Here is an 18,616-nt window from a genome sequence, read left to right as displayed (position 1 = left end):
GGGCTTTATGTGACAGCAACTGAAGAAGAGATAGGCTATTATTATGATTCCTTTTTAAAGTTTGCTGTTTATTTTTTATTTTACAAAATTTGGTTTTAGAGCCTATTGAGTGTTTCAAAGGCAAAGTTGTTCCCAGTCTGAAGGAAGAAAATAAAGTTATTTTTTCTCTCTTCATCTCATGCAAATTAGACTCACAAAAGATAAGATTAAGAACAAGAGCAAACAGAAATATGCTACACGATGCATAAACATGTAAGTATTCCATTATAAGTAACTTGAGTGATTAGAATTTGGGCTTATAGAGTATCTTAAAAAATAATTTTGTAGGTAAGTGAGAAGACAAAAGTAAAGAACTGTGAGCTTCTAGGAGCAGCAAATGGTGAGAATTTAAGATAGATGGGGAAACTAAGGTGATAAGGCCAGTTATTAAGGTTTGTTTGTAATGACTATTTCTCAGTACCATTTGTCTCTGGTAATAAAACTGTTATCCTCTTTCTGCCATAGGAGTTGAGAGAGGGGTGGATAGAGAGGGGAATACCATCATAGGAGGAAATTTATTATCTGTTTTCAGATAGAAAGGGAGTAGACAGAGAAGCTGTCCTGAGTCTGCTTTCTTTCAATTGCCTTCAGCTCAGAATAATGTGGGTTATCTTAGGGTGACATTATTCAGAATCTGTTCATAACAAAGTGAAAAAATTATTCAAATGTCTTGTGAAAACCTAGATTACATATTACAGGAATATACACACGCACGAATACACATACAAGTAGCACAAGTCTCCATGTCAAGCATAGCTGTGAGACAAACAAAAGTTTGTCTTCTCACTGCTTAAAAACTAGTACCCAGGACACAAGAGTTGGTTGGAAGGAAACTGGGTTTAGCAAAAAGTCCTTGGCCCACTGTTTGATTTTATCTGAAGACCACCAGACTTCCAGACTCTGAAAGAATAAAGAAAAATTAATTAGAAGCTCTTAGGACAAGTATTTTCTAGTTCCTTTTCCTGGAGTAGCTGGCTCCAGCAATTAGTGACTCAGCTATTTAAAGTAGATTTTCCTTAGAATTCACAACACTGAGCAAAGGGGAAAAATAAAGAATAACTTTACAGATGTCAGTTTGCAATACAGAACTAGTCTAGAATAGGGTAGCATAAGACACAGTGGCATAACCATTATCACCACCACAAGTCTGTATTGTATAACACCTCTTGCTTACCATGTGTGTCTTACCACTTACTGATGGGAGGAAAATACAACAAGATCTATGTTCTGATAATCACCAAATGGTTTTTATTATTATTCTTATAAAATGCCAGATTTTACAAAAACACAGTGTCTAACTGAGGAAAGCACTGATTTAAAAAAAAATCAAACCATGTAATTTCTAACAAAATTAGGACTTATCATTTGGCAGAATTTGGACAAAGAACAAGTTTTGTTGAGAATTTGTCCAATACATGTGCTTACCTTGGCTGCAGAACTGTGTATTTATTTCCTTTGGAGTTTTGCTGAATTAATAATTCCCCTTGGAACGGGTGTCATTTGTAGCCAGTGGACTTTTCAAGCTGTGTTTTTCCTGAATTTGCAATTCAATTGATGGAAGAAAATATATTTAAATATGGATCACTTCAGACACAAAGCAAGGCTTTTGTTTCCATGGGGGAAAGTACACTAGAGAATAACTTAACTCAACCTCGAGCAGAATACTTTTCAGTCTAATGCCCAGTATTAATGAGAGACTTAAAGGCAAAACCTCTAAGTTCAAGAAATGAGAGGAAGAAGTCATCAGTGTGAATTTCAGGTGTGACTTTCACAAAATCAATTTGAATTTTCTTTAGAAGCTGCACACTTTTTAGTTTTCAGTGCATGCATTTGATTATAGAAAGCACTGATGTAACTGTGCAATGAAAGAGACTAAGAGCATCAATAATCCAATAGCATTGTGCACACCAGACACCTGGCAATTGTTTTCTGTACACTAGTCTACTAATGGATGGACTGTGGCTTTTTAGAAAAAATTATGAATTTCAGGACTAACATAAGAAAAGTACAACATGAATCTGCAATACCTGTTTTTGCCAAACTGCCAGAATGTGCTCAAGAATGATGTTAATATGTCCAATGTATATAAGAATGAGTCTAAAGAGGATCCCATTGGCCAAATCAATAACAATTTGAGAATAAAAATATATAATGATATTATCAGATTGTAACTCCTTTAGTAACATAGAAATCTTGCATTTTATACTATTGTGAATGAAAGCAGTAAAAAAATGGACAGAAGAGAAAGTTTTTCCTGCAAAGCAAGTAATCCCAATTAATTATTGTAGGAGAAATGATGGAATCAGAAAATCACCATATGGCAACAGCTATAGCACTGAGCACGATTGCTAAGAAATATAATGAATGCAAAACTTGTAGGTGAAAACTTGATAAGGAGTAGAATATTTGCATCATCTAAAGGTACCTCTTCTCAGAATTATTACCAATCATAGGTTAAAAATGGTAACTTCCCAGTCAAGAATCTGGCAAGTGATCAAAAGTTAGTATCCTCAGAAATGGGACAAAGTAATATCATGCACTGTTTATGAGCTCTACTTCTGTGATATTCCTGCCAAGATACCTAACCTAAATTTCATCCTGAGGAATCAAAAGATAAGCATAAATTGATGGACAGTCTACAGAATCACTGCCTTGAGTATAAAAGTGTCAAGGTCATGAGGGCAAAGGAAAGAACAAGCCGCCATTCTTAGTTGAAAGAGGCATAAAACTGCATGACTCTGAACTGGATCTCGTTCCTATACAGAAGAATAGAGGAATATTTGGTGAAGTCTAAGTAAGATTGGTATATTAGAGGTTAGGAATTAATATAACATCATAATTCTGAAGTTTTCCTCTTTGTATATCCTTATTTGTAGAAATTGCATACTGAAATTCTTGTGGATGAGTGAAAAGTCTGCCAGAAGCTTATTTTTAACTTGCTTTCAAAAAGTTCTTTGAAGCATTCTTGTGATTTTTGTATAAGTTTAGAAGTATCTCAAAAATAACAAAATAATTAGAAGGATAAAGAATTGATTGTGAAAACAAGATTACAAAGCTTTCCCAAAACTGTGTAGATAGACTTAACTACTAGAGCCTTCGTCTATCTGTCAGTGTTGGAGCCAGTGTAGACATATTTTTGTAGTAATTTTGGCAAGAACATTTAAAATGAAATCCCATTTTACAGAAGATTGAGGTCTCTTGTAGATGGTAAGAATTAAATTAATGGGTCAATATTTTAAAAACTCCTTTCAAAATCATTTTTGGTGATAAAACGGCAAACAACCATAGTGTGAATAATGCAAAGAAAATAATTCACTATGTTTTATTGATATCTTACTTCATATCAATTACATAACAGACATATGTTATGGAGTGATTAAAATAGATTTTTCTGTAGTCATGGTTTCTACTTCTTGATGGGTTCAGAAAGGTCAAGATGATTTGAACATAATGAGCCAGCTGTTTTTTGAGTCACTGAGAATATTCCTGGAATGCTCTGCAGTTACAGTTATTCAATCTCAAGAAGGAAAGTCCTAGACCTAGAGGGAAGTGGAAGAAATACTGAAATTTCCTTTTGTCTTCAGATAGAGTAAGGACTAATCCTTTGATGTTGTGTTAAGTGATTTCCTCTGTCTGATGACAATTTCTTTTAACTCCACTTTCCCTAAATTGAGTGTCTATTACATCCAAACTCTAACCACATATACCATTCAGAAGTACTCTGTCTTCATATAAACACTTTGACACTAGCTGATCTTCCAGCTAAAATTCTTTTCATTCCCTCACCCTCTACTTATCTTTATGGTCTAGTTCTGTTTCCTCCTTCTTCATGGAATCGCCCTAAAACTGTCCACCCATTTCTGTCTACCTCCACTGAATACACCTGGCACATGTTGTTAGCATAATTGATTCAACAGGTAATCACTGCTACCTAAGACATCACATCTTACTCTTCAAATCTATCTGTATTTTCCCAATGGAATGTGAGGCTCTGGGAAGAGGAATCCCATTTATATTCACTGTTAAAATCAGACAAAAAACTAATAATACTTTTTGTGTAGTATTTTTGTTTTTAGGTGAGATTTTGGACAAATTGATGAATTGATGCTAGGTACAAGCTAAGAATTTGAATGTCTATCAGTTAATTTGTGTGTTTTAGGAGCAAAATAAATTATGAATGGAAAAAGGAATGTTTGTGGCATGTTATCAGATGAGTAATAATGACTTCAACAAGGAGATTTTTGTGCTGTTTCCTTAGACTAGCCCTTAGATATCAGTGAATGAAGTCACTGAAATAATCTGTGTGCTATCTTTGCTCATTTAATGTAAGTTATTCTATATTTCTCAACAAATACATTTTCCCAGCAGGAATTCCAACTCAAGGAGTAACATAATATACTTTGTACCATATGAGTTTCTGGTAGGTTATTTTTTTCTAATTTAAACATATTTTTATAGTCTATTCCCTGATTTTCCAAAATAGTACCCATACCAAACACATTGGTTTGTTCTATGAACAGTGCCAAATGATGCCCTATTTTATATTCACTGGTATAAAAATATTTCATCAGTAACCATGGCAACTATTTCTACTCTCTTCAACAATAAATTAATAAATAGGTTAAATATCCAGAAATAAATAAGGGGAGCATTATTTATTTCTTCAGAGTAAAATATCTAACATAGACAAAAGGAATTCACATATGATGCCATAACTCAGATATTCACCATTTCCTTTTTGGTTGAACATCATGTTTCGTTCTGAAAGCCTGGCTTCCCACTGCCACCAGTCACTCCACTGCAGCTGCCAGCTCCCCAAACCAAAAGCATCAGTTGACACTCACAGTATGCAGCTCCCTCCTTGTTTAGTGTTTGGTGGAAAGAGGATTAATCAGTAGTGAAAGGTCTCAAGTCTTAGCAACAAGAAAACAAGATAGAAAGAGGCCTCAATAATATGCCCCTTTTTATAATCAGTCCTGGACATTCTTCAGCTCTTTGTATACAGTGTTAAGGAACACATGCTTATATATGATTGTTTTTGTTGATTGTTCTGATTGAGATGACTGACAAATTAATATGTAATTTTAAGATTATAAATCTTATTCTAAAATATCATGCAAAAGTTGTAAACACTAAGGAATTAGGTTCTAAAATCATTTCAGAAAATCTGTTAATTGTGCTCAAGGAATGTTGATGGTTGTTTTTTTTTTCTCTCTCGGTATCTCTCTCATGGTATTCACTTTTTTAGACAGTATAGAAAATACAAGACAAAGTAAAATTTGTCTGACTCAGCACACAGACCAAGGTTAAAGGGAGTAGGAACTACTTGCAAAATGGCTTTGTGGGCAGTGTTACAGCACTGGGTCTCGGGCAAATTGGGCATACCAAAGTGGCTGGAAGCACTGAGGAAACACGAAGATCTCAGGACATCTTTAACTCTTATTGTAAGTTACATTGCATTTTTTTGACTTCAAACCCAACAGATTTTTTAAGATCCAAAATATTGGCATCATCCACAAAAGTGAATTCTATTTTTTTAAGTCATGAACTTGAAAACACCATGTCCTATAACATCTAAAGCTGCCTTTTCTTTAAGGAGAGGTTACTGAGATAATGCAGTTTCCATGGTTGTGACTGTTTGAAGGAGCAGCTCCGTGATGTCATGGTAATGAGCAGGTTGTAACAATTCTTCATGTTTGCTGATAAAATGAATTTGAGCCATTGAGTTGTTTTTATATGTGTATGTATATTTTATGTGCCTCATCTTTTATGAAAACTGTGTTCTTTTGACTTTGAGAAAGGTAAAAGACCAGAAATATTGTAGAGTGATTTCTTGTCTAGGAGTGACAAAGATGAAAGGCAAAAGTCTTTGTTCTGAGTTCAACTTAGACATGCTCCTGTAGTTAAAACATGGCAAGAACACTCAACAGCAGAGACTTCCTTGGACTTGAGAAATCTGATCTTTCTTTATTCAAATCTCTCCTCTTTCCCATTATAAAGTCCAGTGTAGGTAATCTGTGAAGTAGCAGAATTTAAACCATACAATTTAAAACCATATAATAAAGTCTATGTTTTGAATGATCATAAATCCACACAAAGGACATCTCCCCAGGGATTCTTAGTAAGATAGGTTCCATGTAAAGGGCACATAGAAAAATCTTGAGTGTGTTATCATTGATTTTTCCACCTTAACAAAACTATTTTTTCCTGGATTTGCCAGAGTTCCTGAAATTCAGTTTTCAAATTCATTATGAATTTGCTTTGGACAGGCCCATGTTTCCTCTTCATAGAAAAATTTAGATGAATAACATACACAGTAACATCAGAGTAGCTGGCTGATTTGTAATGAAGAATAAGGGTTTAAGCAAGAGGTCCACAGAAATGATATAGTGGTTCTTATAGAGATAATTGGGAAAAGCCTGTTACCTAGGACACTGCACACAAAGGCAGGCCTGCTATTATTCCACAGAGAAAATATATGTCCAGCCCAGAGGCAAGCTGGGGGCTAGGATGCTAAAAGAAGGAAAACTGGTATTTGAGATGCTCAAAAAAATTTAGCCAGATTTATTCTGCATAATACCTCGGTAATTTAACATAGTAAAAAATTGGTTTAAAGGATTCTTTTCCTCTTTTAATTAAATTTGTACTGATACACTTAAAAAGTGCTAATCTCTTTCTCCTCTTTCAGGTCCTCCATTTCCACTTCTTCCATCACACTGTCCTCTTCACCTTATGTCCCTTTCCTCCATTCTCCTGCAATCTTCCTCCCCATCACTGTTTCATATTACATTCTTCCACTCCACACACACATTAACAAACAGAAAGCATGCTCTTTCATAAAATGTAATGGTAGTGGGATGTCCTTTGTTGTAATAGATCATTTAAAAATACCTTCTGTACTAAGGTTTTGGACCTAGTTATTGTAATGATTTTATTATGATACATTTTCCTCTTCATGCTGTAATTGCTTACTTTACACGCTTAGTAAAAATATTTTAAGTAAAATTTGGATTCTATTCAAATTAAGTTTCTAACATCTGAATTCAACTTTTTTTCTTTTTTAGATAAAATGTTTGACATCCTAAGTCAAGACTTAGGAAATACTCAGCAAAGAGCAGCAAACATTTATTTCCACTGAAAAGTTTTTTTCACAATGCACACCAAATATAAATTTCAAAAATGTTAAAATATGATTCTTGTACAAATAATAATAATCCAAGATTTATGAGGAAGAGGATTTATAGTGAGGAGACCAGCAAGATGCTAGAACTGGCTGGAAAATTAAGATACAAGAGAAAATATATATGATCAATGTAAGAAAGAAGGTTGGAATAAGATTTCTAAGTTTGTTGAAAACAACATTGTTTGACTAATGCTCTACCAGGCAATAATCTATAACTAGTAAAGTCAAATATTTTCCCTCCCTGAGTCCACCATGCCGTATGACCAGATCACTTGCCATTCATGTTTGTTTACTTTGTGTAATGGTTTGTAGCCATTTTGTGCCACTCACTGGAGTTTTAAAGTGACGACTGTTTTAAATGGAAAAGAGAAGGAACAAATAGAAACCTTTTCCTTTACTTTGAGACATTATTTTGATTGACAAATTGAAAATATACTCACATTTCCCTTTGTAAACACGAGTTCCATTACTTCAGAAAATATGAAAATCTTTGGACTTGTAAATTCAAGGTCACATATACTTTCAAAGATTACTTCTTAAAAATCAGCTGTGTAAGCTGATTAAACTAATTAAGCATTGTGTCAATAACAAGATACTGAGGAAATTAAACAAGGAGCAGGTACTTTGCAAATTTTCATAAGCCAAAGGCAGAATACTCTACAAGAGTTTTCAGTTCCTTTGACCAATAAGAACCCTTTCTAAAAAGGATTTTGAGGTCTTGTCTTGAGAATCACAATTGGGCAGAAAAGACATTAAGATTTCACAGATAATTTGTGTGATTACCAACTAAAAATCAGCTGCCTTTTTTGCTATTGTTGTTTTTTTTGAGTGACCCAATGTTATGTGTACTTTATACTACAAATTTATTTTCAGTGAGTATTATTAAAATCATTCCTGAATAAATAATCAAAGGGTAAAAAAACAAAATCCATGCAAATCTTTATCACTGTAACAGTAACCTTGTTTCCTAAGTAGCACTGAGAATTTGTTGACCAATTGCAAATTTACATTTTAAACTTTTAAAGTATTTGTAATACTTTAAAAATGTGCCAGTAAGGAAGTAATTATTTTCTATCGAGCACAGCCAGTTCAGGTGAGTGTCAAAACACACCTCTATTTGTTCCTGTTCTCTTGTGTGATCCTATCTCCTTGGGCTTGTCTTAACGTGCTGTTTGATCTTCTAACACTCAACACAGGCCTATTGTGGTTGACTGAATGTTCATTAGGATGGATGTCTCTATTCTCTAAATTTCTCACAAATTGGGGATACTATCAAAAAATTCACAACAAAAGCAAACAAAACACGAAACAAACTCCAATTAAAAGAAGACTGGAATCAGTATCTATACAACTTTTGTCAAAGGGCTTTCTTTAAATGTTAAATTTCAAATGTGTTTGGTGTAACAGGCAAAGTTGCTAATAATAGAAAAGTCATCATGGTGTTGGTTTTAGCTTATTATTTTGTTTATTACTTTATTTTACACTCAATGACCATTTTGCCTATCAAGTGTAAGGCAAAAATCTGGATTGAAGGAATAGAGATACATAGAAATAGTTGACATCTACTCAACATGACTTACATATAATAAGGCAGTAAGTGTGAGGAATCTCATAGTGCATAGTAGAATGTACTTGGTGCAATAAAGGTAATTCACAGCCAGAAGTGCTCACACTAATTAGTTTTAGTCAAAATAGAGTTGAAAGGGAGGTAATTGTTGGTGTACATCAGTGATAGTTAGCATTTAGTTAGGAAAAGATTTAAGAGGCAAACATTGTAAGTCTGGCAAATAGAATGAAAAAAGGATTGAGTGAATGTAAAACGATTAGGATTAAGACAATGGAGTTATGTAGTATAGATGAAACAGTGCCTCTAGGTGACAGTAGATTATTGGAAGAAATAGGCTTTTCACCTGTTCAGGAAGATCCTGAATCCTAGGAAGAGTTTTTATCACACTTAATGCAATCAGCATCAAGGAAGGTTTTTAAATATTAATGTAACCTGTTCTAGAATATTTTACGTGATCTATTATGAAACACTTTTCTGTTGATCTGTAGACTTCATTGGAATATGAAACTGGTGTTTGAATGCCTAATTAGGATGAATGTAACAACACAATAGCAAGTTAATGGAGTTAAAGGTGTCTGCTTAGGAATGACAGATGTGGGAAAGGTATGCTGTGACCTTGACGATTAAATTGTTTTATTGAAGCACTGTGCATCTCACAGGGCCACTGGACTGGGTTTCCTGGTTATGTAGAGTTCTCATTTATTTGAGCTGGCCCACTTAAAGCTGTCATCTGGAGAAGACAGCCGGTCTGCTGTAATGTACTGCATCTTTGTTGCATGTGTTATTTTTCACAAATACCCAGAGAGGCTCAATTTGATGAGAAGTACAGAACATGAGGGTAGCACAGTAGAATTCTTGTTTCATGCAATGACCCTTGAGTATTGTGTCACCATACCAACTTCTCTAAACGAAATTTCTTTAAAAAATAATTTTATAACTGTGCCAGGACCTGTGCCTGTGGAACCTACCTTCAGAAATCAGGTAAGTGTCTCGTTTACTCTAGCATTGATCCTGGAAAACAGAAAAGCAAATGCAGGTCAGTCAAAACATGCCAATCTTGGGTGACAAAGGAAAATGTGGTTCCTTGTTCTTGGAAATAACATCATTAAAATCCATCTTATGTTACATTGTTCAGCCTTTTGTAATTAACATTAATGAGACAACCAGGGAGTCTGTTCCATTCCTCAGGTTCACAGATGCAAACCTTGACAAAAATCTTGAAATGATTACATGATTAGGGTGTCACTCAAGATTACCAAGGACCTGAAAGTTCTAGAACATTCATACCCCTGTGATGCCTTTAAATTCCATGTTCTATAGAGACAATTATTTAAAAGGACTAATTAAAATTTTGACCATTGACTAATGCTTATTTAAATGTTTTGTTGTTGTTTAGAGCCAATTGTGTGTGTGTGTGTGTGAGATTACGGGGGCTGAACTCGAGGCCTCAACTTGCTATGCAAACTCTCTTCCACATGTGCCACTCCATCAGTGCTTTTGGCATTGGTTGTTTTTGAGATAGGTTCCTGCTTTATGCCTGGACTGGCCTGGATCTCAATTCTCTTATTTGTGTTTCCCAGTGTAGCTAGGATGACAGGTATACACAAACACCATGGGATCTCATGAACTTTTTGCCTGAGATGTCTCAAATCATGATTCTTCCAATCCCCACTACTGAGTAGGTAGCATTACAAGTGTGAGTCACAATACTGGGCCTGTTTATAGTGAATTCTTTGCATGACATGTTTTCGTCAGACCACCACAATCATGGGCTGACAAAAAACATCACAATATGAAATGCAGCAAGGATGTCACTTCCCCAGCATGAACATTCTTCCTAATAATTCATTCTAAAGTCAAGGTAATTTTGTCACGTCTCACTTTATATTCACAGTAAATTGGGGTTAAAGGAAAAAAACCTTAAGTGTTTTCAACTCAAGATGGCCTTCCCTCCTAAAATGTTATTGGTTTCAGTCACTGTGGAAATTGTATATATATATATACATATATATATATGCTTGTATTTACTACACTGAATAGTGTTAGATTTTTTTTCCTCCTTATAATTTTTTTCATCTTCAAATATTGCTTCAGGCAATATTTGAATATTGAAATTCAAATATTTGAAATTTTATTATTCTCCTAAGCTACCTATCTATTTAAAAACTGATTACAATTTGCCTTCATCAAACATACCTGAATTTTTGAGCTTTGAAGAGAAACACTCTCCAGCATACCATGGGAACACCCATCCACTTGATTTTGATATATAAATGAATATTTTTTGGGTATGGTTGTGCACCCTATTTTCTCTTATTTTTCTGTTATTTGAATTGAATTTTATATTTTTTAAGTTCCCTTATTTTGTGCAAAGATTCTGTAATCCTTTGACCATATTAACTGCCCTGTCAGTGCTATCTATGTCATCGAGTTCTGTTACTTCTTTATTGCAGATTGGTGACCAGAATTGCAAATAGTGCCTCAGCCACTGTCTTTTACTGCAAAGGAATGGGGCTCCCATTCCATTTCTTTGCTCTGGCTTCACTGCAATAGCTCAGTGAGTCATTGCCTGCCAGAAATAATCTAGGTGACCTCCAGATCTGTCCTCAGCTTTTACAAGCCCACTACTCCAGAAATACAAGTTTGGACAGCTGCATCTCCAACCATACAAGGAAATTAGCCTTTGTTTTTCACGTCTCCAAATCCACATTTCATAGCAAAAATTTCCCATTGGCTTGGATTTTCACAATATTGAGTGCTTAGGGTTGACTACGAGCACACAGTAAGGCTGGAAATGGAGTCAGTGGTGGAGCACTTTTGCCTAACATGTGCAAAGGCCTGGGTTCTATCTTCAGCACCAAAATGAAAATGTCCAATAAACCTGTTTATTGTTCCATCCATAACAAAATACTTACATTAATTTAACATTGATTTGCATATAATTTTTGTGGTCCTTTGCAATTTTTCTGCTTCATGAATTTGAGGATCATCTTTGGAAGGGTCCTTGCTAATCTTCTCTGTATTGTCCCAGTTTTAGTATATGAGCTGCCAAAACAAGCATACAATTTTTTTCTTCAAATTGGAAACAACAGATAAGGGGCTACTTTTGGACATTTATTAATTTTTTCAATCAAAATACATTATCTCATTCATCAAATGTCATAGTGATGGTTACTTTGCATTTCCTGCATTCTATGACTCTACTCTTTAAAACAGAGTACACTAGTTTGTTATCTACAGAACTGAGAATCATTAATCATAACTGGTATTTAATTTGTGGAGATGGTTTAAATAAACTCATCAATATGCCCAGCTTTGGTTGTGCACAGTGCTGAACCCCTTGTCTTATGGTAAACCTTTGCAGGTTTATCATCACATTCAGCTTTAGGGTACTCTCTCCCACTGAAGAGAGAGTATACAATTTAATATTTGTTTCTCCTCCCTACATGTGCCAACATTTGTTTAGAAAGTTTATATCATCTCAAAACAAAATGAAATTTTGTTTCATCTACTATGAAATGCAGATTCTGATAGTAAAAGAAGCAATTTATGATGCTTAACAATCTTTTAAATTAAATTTTATCAGGAGATAAAATGTAGAGTAGCCTGTATTTTTAAGAAAACTGAAGAGAGATATTATTATGTATTCTCACATATCCAGTTTTCTTCAAAGTCATCTTGTAAAACAAGTTCAATATCACAGACAGGATGTTGACCCTGATACAGTAAGACTACCCAATATTTCCATCGCCACAAGGATCCCTCATGCTGTTTTATAACCACATCTGATTCTCTTCTACCCCTCTCCTCCTTAACCCCTAGCAGCCACTGACCTTTTGTATTCCTAAGCCAGAGTTTCTACTCCTTACTCAGTCTGTTTAGCTAGAGCTGCCTCTCCCACTACACAACGTAGGCAACCGCCATGATGAATTCTGCCTCCTTGAGTATCATGTTTCCTGTCAGCTGCCTTCTGTGCACAACTAATCATCACTAGACTGCACCTGAGTCCTCATGGTGCCAAGCTGTTTGGTTTTCAAATTAGCATGATTAAAGAAATAAAACTTAATCCAACAAGAGTTTTGTCCTCTCATCCCTCACCTATTTTGCTCCCTAGTGTGCATATAACTGAGCTGTTTTTTTTTAATTTTTTTTAGTAAAAGTAACAGTAAAGTTTATTAAAAAAGAAATTTAGTTTAATGGGATAAAAATGAGGGAAAATGGGAGGAAAAGGGAGCAACATTTCCTGCTCCCCGCCCAGGAAATGGGAGCACAGAATCTTGTGGCTGAGCTGTTGATAAACTCTTTATTTCTCCAACTATGCTATTCTGGTCCCTACTTAAACTTAGCTAGGAACACACTGTCTTACTTAGAAGTTAATCGGAGTCTTCATACAAGGTGGATACAGCCTCTTTTGTTTTCTTTCTGTGCTTTTTATTAACACTGTCCAATATCTAATCTAATGGCAATCACAAATCATACCATCAGTGGTGGGAAATCAAGTAAAGTACACTATAGCAAGAACTAAATTCATAAATGAAAGACAAACCAGATTTTCTAAGCACATTCTACGACTTTGTACTGTTAAAATTAAAATTGGAGAAAAATTACTTTCAGATGATGCAGCCTTTCTACCACAAATCTCCAGACCACAATTGTGCTCTAGGCGGTCACACAAAAATACAAGTGGCAAAACACTAATATGCCAAAATAACATGAATTTAGTAAAATTGGCATTAGCACAGTAATTCAGGTAGTAATAGTGTTCCAAGGTCAATTTTGTGGGTTTGATGGCTATGTTGTAATTGTGTAGAATGTTATCATTGGGTTTCAAGGGAAATGTACATAAGAACTCTATGTTTCTTTGCAACCACTTTCTGAATCTAAAATTGTTTCAAAATAAAAGTTAAAGACAAATAATGTCAAAATTACATATTGCCATGTGATTTAAAGTCCCAACATCTCTCATTCTGTAGGTGTGCATATAATACATGTAGATATCTCTGGGACCTCAACAATACATATGCTTGCTTGACATAGTTTTTGTGGTTGAAAACCTAAATGTTTCTAAATTGTAAATTCTTGCTTGAAAATTTTTGCATTATGCTTGCAAAGCAGGCACTCTACCACTTGAACCACACCTCCCACCCATTTTTTTTTTGTTTGTTTAATTTGGAGGTAAGGTCTTGCAAACTATTTGCACAGGCTGGTCTCAAACCACGATCCTCCCAATCTCAGCCTTCCAAGTAGCTGGAATTACAGGCATGAGCCACATGCACCAGGTGAAAATTCTTGATGAATATAAAAATGAAGTTAGGCTCCTAAGATATACATGAAAGCATTATAATATATGAATATCTTTCTGGAACATAAATAGATTGCTTCTGAGTAGAAAGAAATGCTAGTAGAATACTAATATTGAAGCTATGCAAATAAGATGGCAGGAGTGGAAAGTATGATTGTATGTTTATTATTACATTAATACAATCTTGCCAAATCTAAGTACCTCTGAAAAACACATTGGGAATGACATGTTTGTTCCTTTAATTTAATTTTGTGTTTCTTCATATTTACAGTAATGCTTAAAGAGAGAGATTAATCCACAGTTTCAAATAATATTTGACTTATTCACATAGTGTTTTATTACTGTTAGAGCTTTGATCTCATTCTCATTTTATCTTCTCCCAGGATGCTGTTATACTCACTACTTTTCCCCTGAATAGTTCCACAGTAAATTTTCCAAAGACCTGTTGAATAAGCTAGACTTGAATAGCACCATTTTATTCTTAAATAACTGAGTAGCAATTAAAGCTTGCTTTCTCTTCCTTCCTTCCTTTCTTTCTTTCTTTCTTTCTTTCTTTCTTTCTTTCTTTCTTTCTTTCTTTCTGTCTTTCTTCTTTCTGTCTTTCGCTTTCTCTTTCTTTCTTCTGACACTCACTCAAAAGGAGGGGTCCAAAATAAATTCTAATTTATTTTTCCATAGGACTTTTGTTTGTGTATAATTGGCTAAGAAAACACATTGCTTATTAGCTTGACATCAGTGCTAAAAAAATCCATAAAATTAATGCAAGCATGAATTATCTCTCTCACATCCAATTGCTCCAGAGATTTCAAAAAAGTGTTCTGATACCATTTTACTACGATATCTTCATATCAGAAGACTCACTTACCTTTAATGTGCCTTGTATTCTATGTGTCATCTTCCTGACCCCCTGGTTAGTTTAGGAAATGTGCTCAGAAGTTAAAATGTTGCTCATCTATTTGAAGTTTTAAATAATTCAATTCAGAAGGGGAATAAAATTTTTATGTAGTATCCTTCTAGAAATACCTATCACAATGCACAACAAATGCATAATCTCTCACTATAAAAGAAAGCGTTAAAGGTAGGAACTGCGATATAGATTTTCTATAAATCAGAGACTGAAAGGGGCTACTTATTTCAGGTTCTAACTAAAACGAACTCTATAGTTGTATATGTAGGACAACAATAAAACAAATCTGTTTGTTCAGCTAAGTCAATTCTACTAATTTGTTGAAAGGAATCTGTTAAGTGAATCATTTAGCATCCTATAAACAAAACAAAGGGTGATAATTGTGCAAATAATTCTTTTCAACTTACTGAGTTGACAACATGTGAATAAAGACAACCTGTGTCTATACTTTGGGTAAAGTAATTAAGTTCTCACAGATTTTAATGAAGATTCCCCTAAGGTAAACAAAAAGTGAACTAAAGAAGGAGACCGAACAACAGGAGAATACCCAGACAGCTCTCAGGGGAAAAGGATGATTTGACAAAGAGCAGTGGGTCCCAGAAGTGGGACGCTGTCACAGGAGAGGGAGAACACCATGGTGGACATAGGAGAAGAAGATGATGAGTCACAGATGTGACAGAGGATCCCAGCTTGAAGGACAGGGAAGATGGAAATATCAGTAAACGTTGTAGAAAAAAGTAGGAAATGGAGTATGTTTGAGTGTTCCAAAAGCGGTCTTTAAAAAAAAATTTTCAGTATGAAACATCTCCCATCTATTGAAATAAAGATGTCTGATAGATAATTGGAAATTGTGGACTAGATCTCAAAATCCAACTTAGGGCTGGAGATATGATGTCTTGAGAATCAATTTCTGATATTTGGATTAGAATGAGACTGCTGGAGAGAGAGTGAGAGAAGCAAGAGACAAAGAACAGCAGGTGTGATCCTTGTCCTAGAAGCAAAATGAGACTGCAATCCCAGGAAGAAAAGGTGCTGTAAGTTTATCAAGTGCTTCAAAGTGGTCACATAGGGCAAGGTGTAAAAGGAGACTTGTGTTTCACCTTATTAGTGTAGGAGATTAATGGGAGGAGGCAAGTAGAAAGTAGTTAAGGAGTCCTACATCCTTAGAAGATTGTTGTGAATTTGTTGCTTCAAGAAGTTTGGCAGATCCAAAAGGAGAATATGATATTGTAAACGACAAAGTAAACAGTTAAAAGAAATTTGATTTTGGTATTTTTCTTTTTTACTTTCAAAAAAATCAGTGTGCTTGATTTTTTTTTCATTAAAAGAATTGAGGCAGACAGAGTTTGTAAGAAAAGAATTAGAACATATATAAATAAGGAAGCAGGGAGAGTAGAGTGAATGAGAAGAGAGAAGACGGTACCAGTGGGACTGGTAGGACCAGTAGGACTTGCCCCTGGTGGGCTCAGAAAGAAGCAGGTTGGGTAGTAGATTGAGGATGAGCCCATTTTGTTTATTCACTTCTCAGCTGATATACATTTGGGTCACCTCTACATTGGGGTGAATATGAATAAAGCTAATATAGAATCCACATGCATATTTTACGTAAAAATAGATTTTCATTTTTTTCTTGGGAAATGGGACTGCTGAGTATGTCTAAGGTACTACCAAAGTGTTCTCCATGCTGGCTGTGCTATTTTACATTTCTAAGAGCAATGTACAAGAGTTCCATTGAAAAGCATTTTTATCAGTACTCGATTTTCAGGCTATTTTGTTTTTATTTATGTTTTAGTTTTTTTTAAATTTAACAATTTTACTAGGTAGTGGTATCTTATTTTAATTTATCTAATGGCTAATGATGCCAAGAGCTGTAATTAGGATTTGATAATGAAAAACTCAGTGAAAGGTAAAGTAAATGGAGTCAAAGGTTTTAGAAAAACATGAATGCTAAAAAAATGACACTTTAGGCAGCTGTATTTCCAACTGGATGTATTTTAAGAATACTTGGAAATAAAGTTGAAAGATTACAATTATAATTGAGGTTTTGTACATATATTAACTGTCAGCATTCTGGCCAGAAACAGATAACACATTGAAAAGGATTTACCTAAATAGAAATCAGTGAAGGAATAATTAATGGAAATGTGGCCATGTTTAAGGAAACCAAGAAATGACAGACACTCATGAACTACAATGACCAGCCATCATCACACCTAGGGCTTACAGAATAAAAGAAAATAATCAATATTATTATCAAAGACCAGTGAGAGCTGAGGACCATGGAAGAGGGACTGATCAAGAGAAGCTAGCTGCCCATTGGCTTGGCCCAATAGAGAATACACTCCAGTGTCAAAGCTGAAAGGAGCCTAAGTACTCTAACCGATGGAAGCCAACTCCAACCTTACCCAACTCCCCAAGAGGTCAGCAAATAAGTATGGCTAGTTTCTATGGAAACAAACTGATAGCAAAACATAGTTGTAGAAAGTATGTTTGAAGGTAAGAAAGTGTATCTTCTCACTCATGAAAGAGTGAAAGAAAGCATGATCATAAATAATCCATAGAAAAATTCAAACTATTCAATGAAGATATTGAAGAAGTGACTGTAGATCAAATAGGAATCTGCAAAACTGAAACATCCTTGAATAAGACAGATCCTAGAATGAGATGGTCAATGATGGAAAATACACAAGACAAAAATCAAGTAAGTGAGAAAAAGACGACTGTGTTATCATCAGTGATCTTTCCGGTTTCTGTTTCAAAAGATAGTACACCAAGAACCATATTCCTGAAGCTGAAAGAGAAAAAAGAAGAAGAAGGAAAAGCAACAAAGAACATTTATTTGAGAAGATTTCCAGGAGAAGGGAGCAGAAAACTAGGGCCAGTGGGAATGGAAGAATAGGATGTAAAAAACCTAGAGTTTGTTTTTTTCCTTGAAAAAATGAGATCCAAATTTATGGGAAAAATTAGCTTCTGTAAATCTAGGAAATGTTATTTTGTCTTTATCTCAAAGGAACTTTACCAAATATTAACCATGTAATAGAATATATAAATTGGATAGGCATTTACATTAAACTGAAAAAGGATAAAGTCGTGATTAATGTTAAAACAGACAGTACATTTAGTGTTAGAACTAGTTACTTCTCATGGCACAAAACTATCCAAATGAAGACAAAATTTAAAACAGATACTTTACTTAGCTGTCACTAATTCTCACCCTCAATAAAGCTGACTGCTTTATTGCTCGCATGCTTATGAAAACATTTAGTTGTGCTTTCAGAAAGAGATTTATTTTCTAAAGGGCATATTCTCATGTTCTCTGGCATCAATATTTATCAAATACTCCAGAAAAGCAATATTTTGGAGGGTAATCTGAAGACAATGTAGTCTATCCATTCCCCAGACAGGCAAGGGTTGAATATCTGCATTGAAAATTTTGGTTACCACTGTGAATTGTGTTTACTAAATTGAGTATTGGAATTTTTCCATGGGGCTTCATTGAGGGAAAACAGAAGAAACTCCCTATGAAATTTGTTGCTGTCTTTCTATAAAGATTTTGTTGAACATTTTGTTCCTGTGATAGCATAATTTCTTTTACATGAGGATTTGAGATATTTTTTT

At 34.6% G+C, this 18,616-nt stretch overlaps 1 protein-coding gene and 1 non-coding gene across 2 annotated transcripts in view; one reads left to right on the top strand and one right to left on the bottom strand.

Annotated features, from left to right (window-relative positions):
• The window catches only part of Cntnap2 (contactin associated protein 2), a 1,948,854-nt gene that overhangs the window by 756,189 nt on the left and 1,174,049 nt on the right, over nt 1-18,616 (top strand). The gene's annotated exons all lie outside the window — the stretch shown is intronic.
• LOC141421044 (U6 spliceosomal RNA) lies at nt 11,745-11,850 on the bottom strand. Its single transcript, XR_012445746.1, has one exon. It is a non-coding gene; the product is annotated as a U6 spliceosomal RNA (small nuclear RNA).

The sequence above is a fragment of the Castor canadensis genome, chromosome 2, assembly GCF_047511655.1.
Source record: "Castor canadensis chromosome 2, mCasCan1.hap1v2, whole genome shotgun sequence".
Lineage (NCBI taxonomy): Eukaryota > Metazoa > Chordata > Mammalia > Rodentia > Castoridae > Castor > Castor canadensis.
Note: the sequence above shows the minus strand (reverse complement) of the source record. Positions and strands in the feature narration are given on the sequence as shown.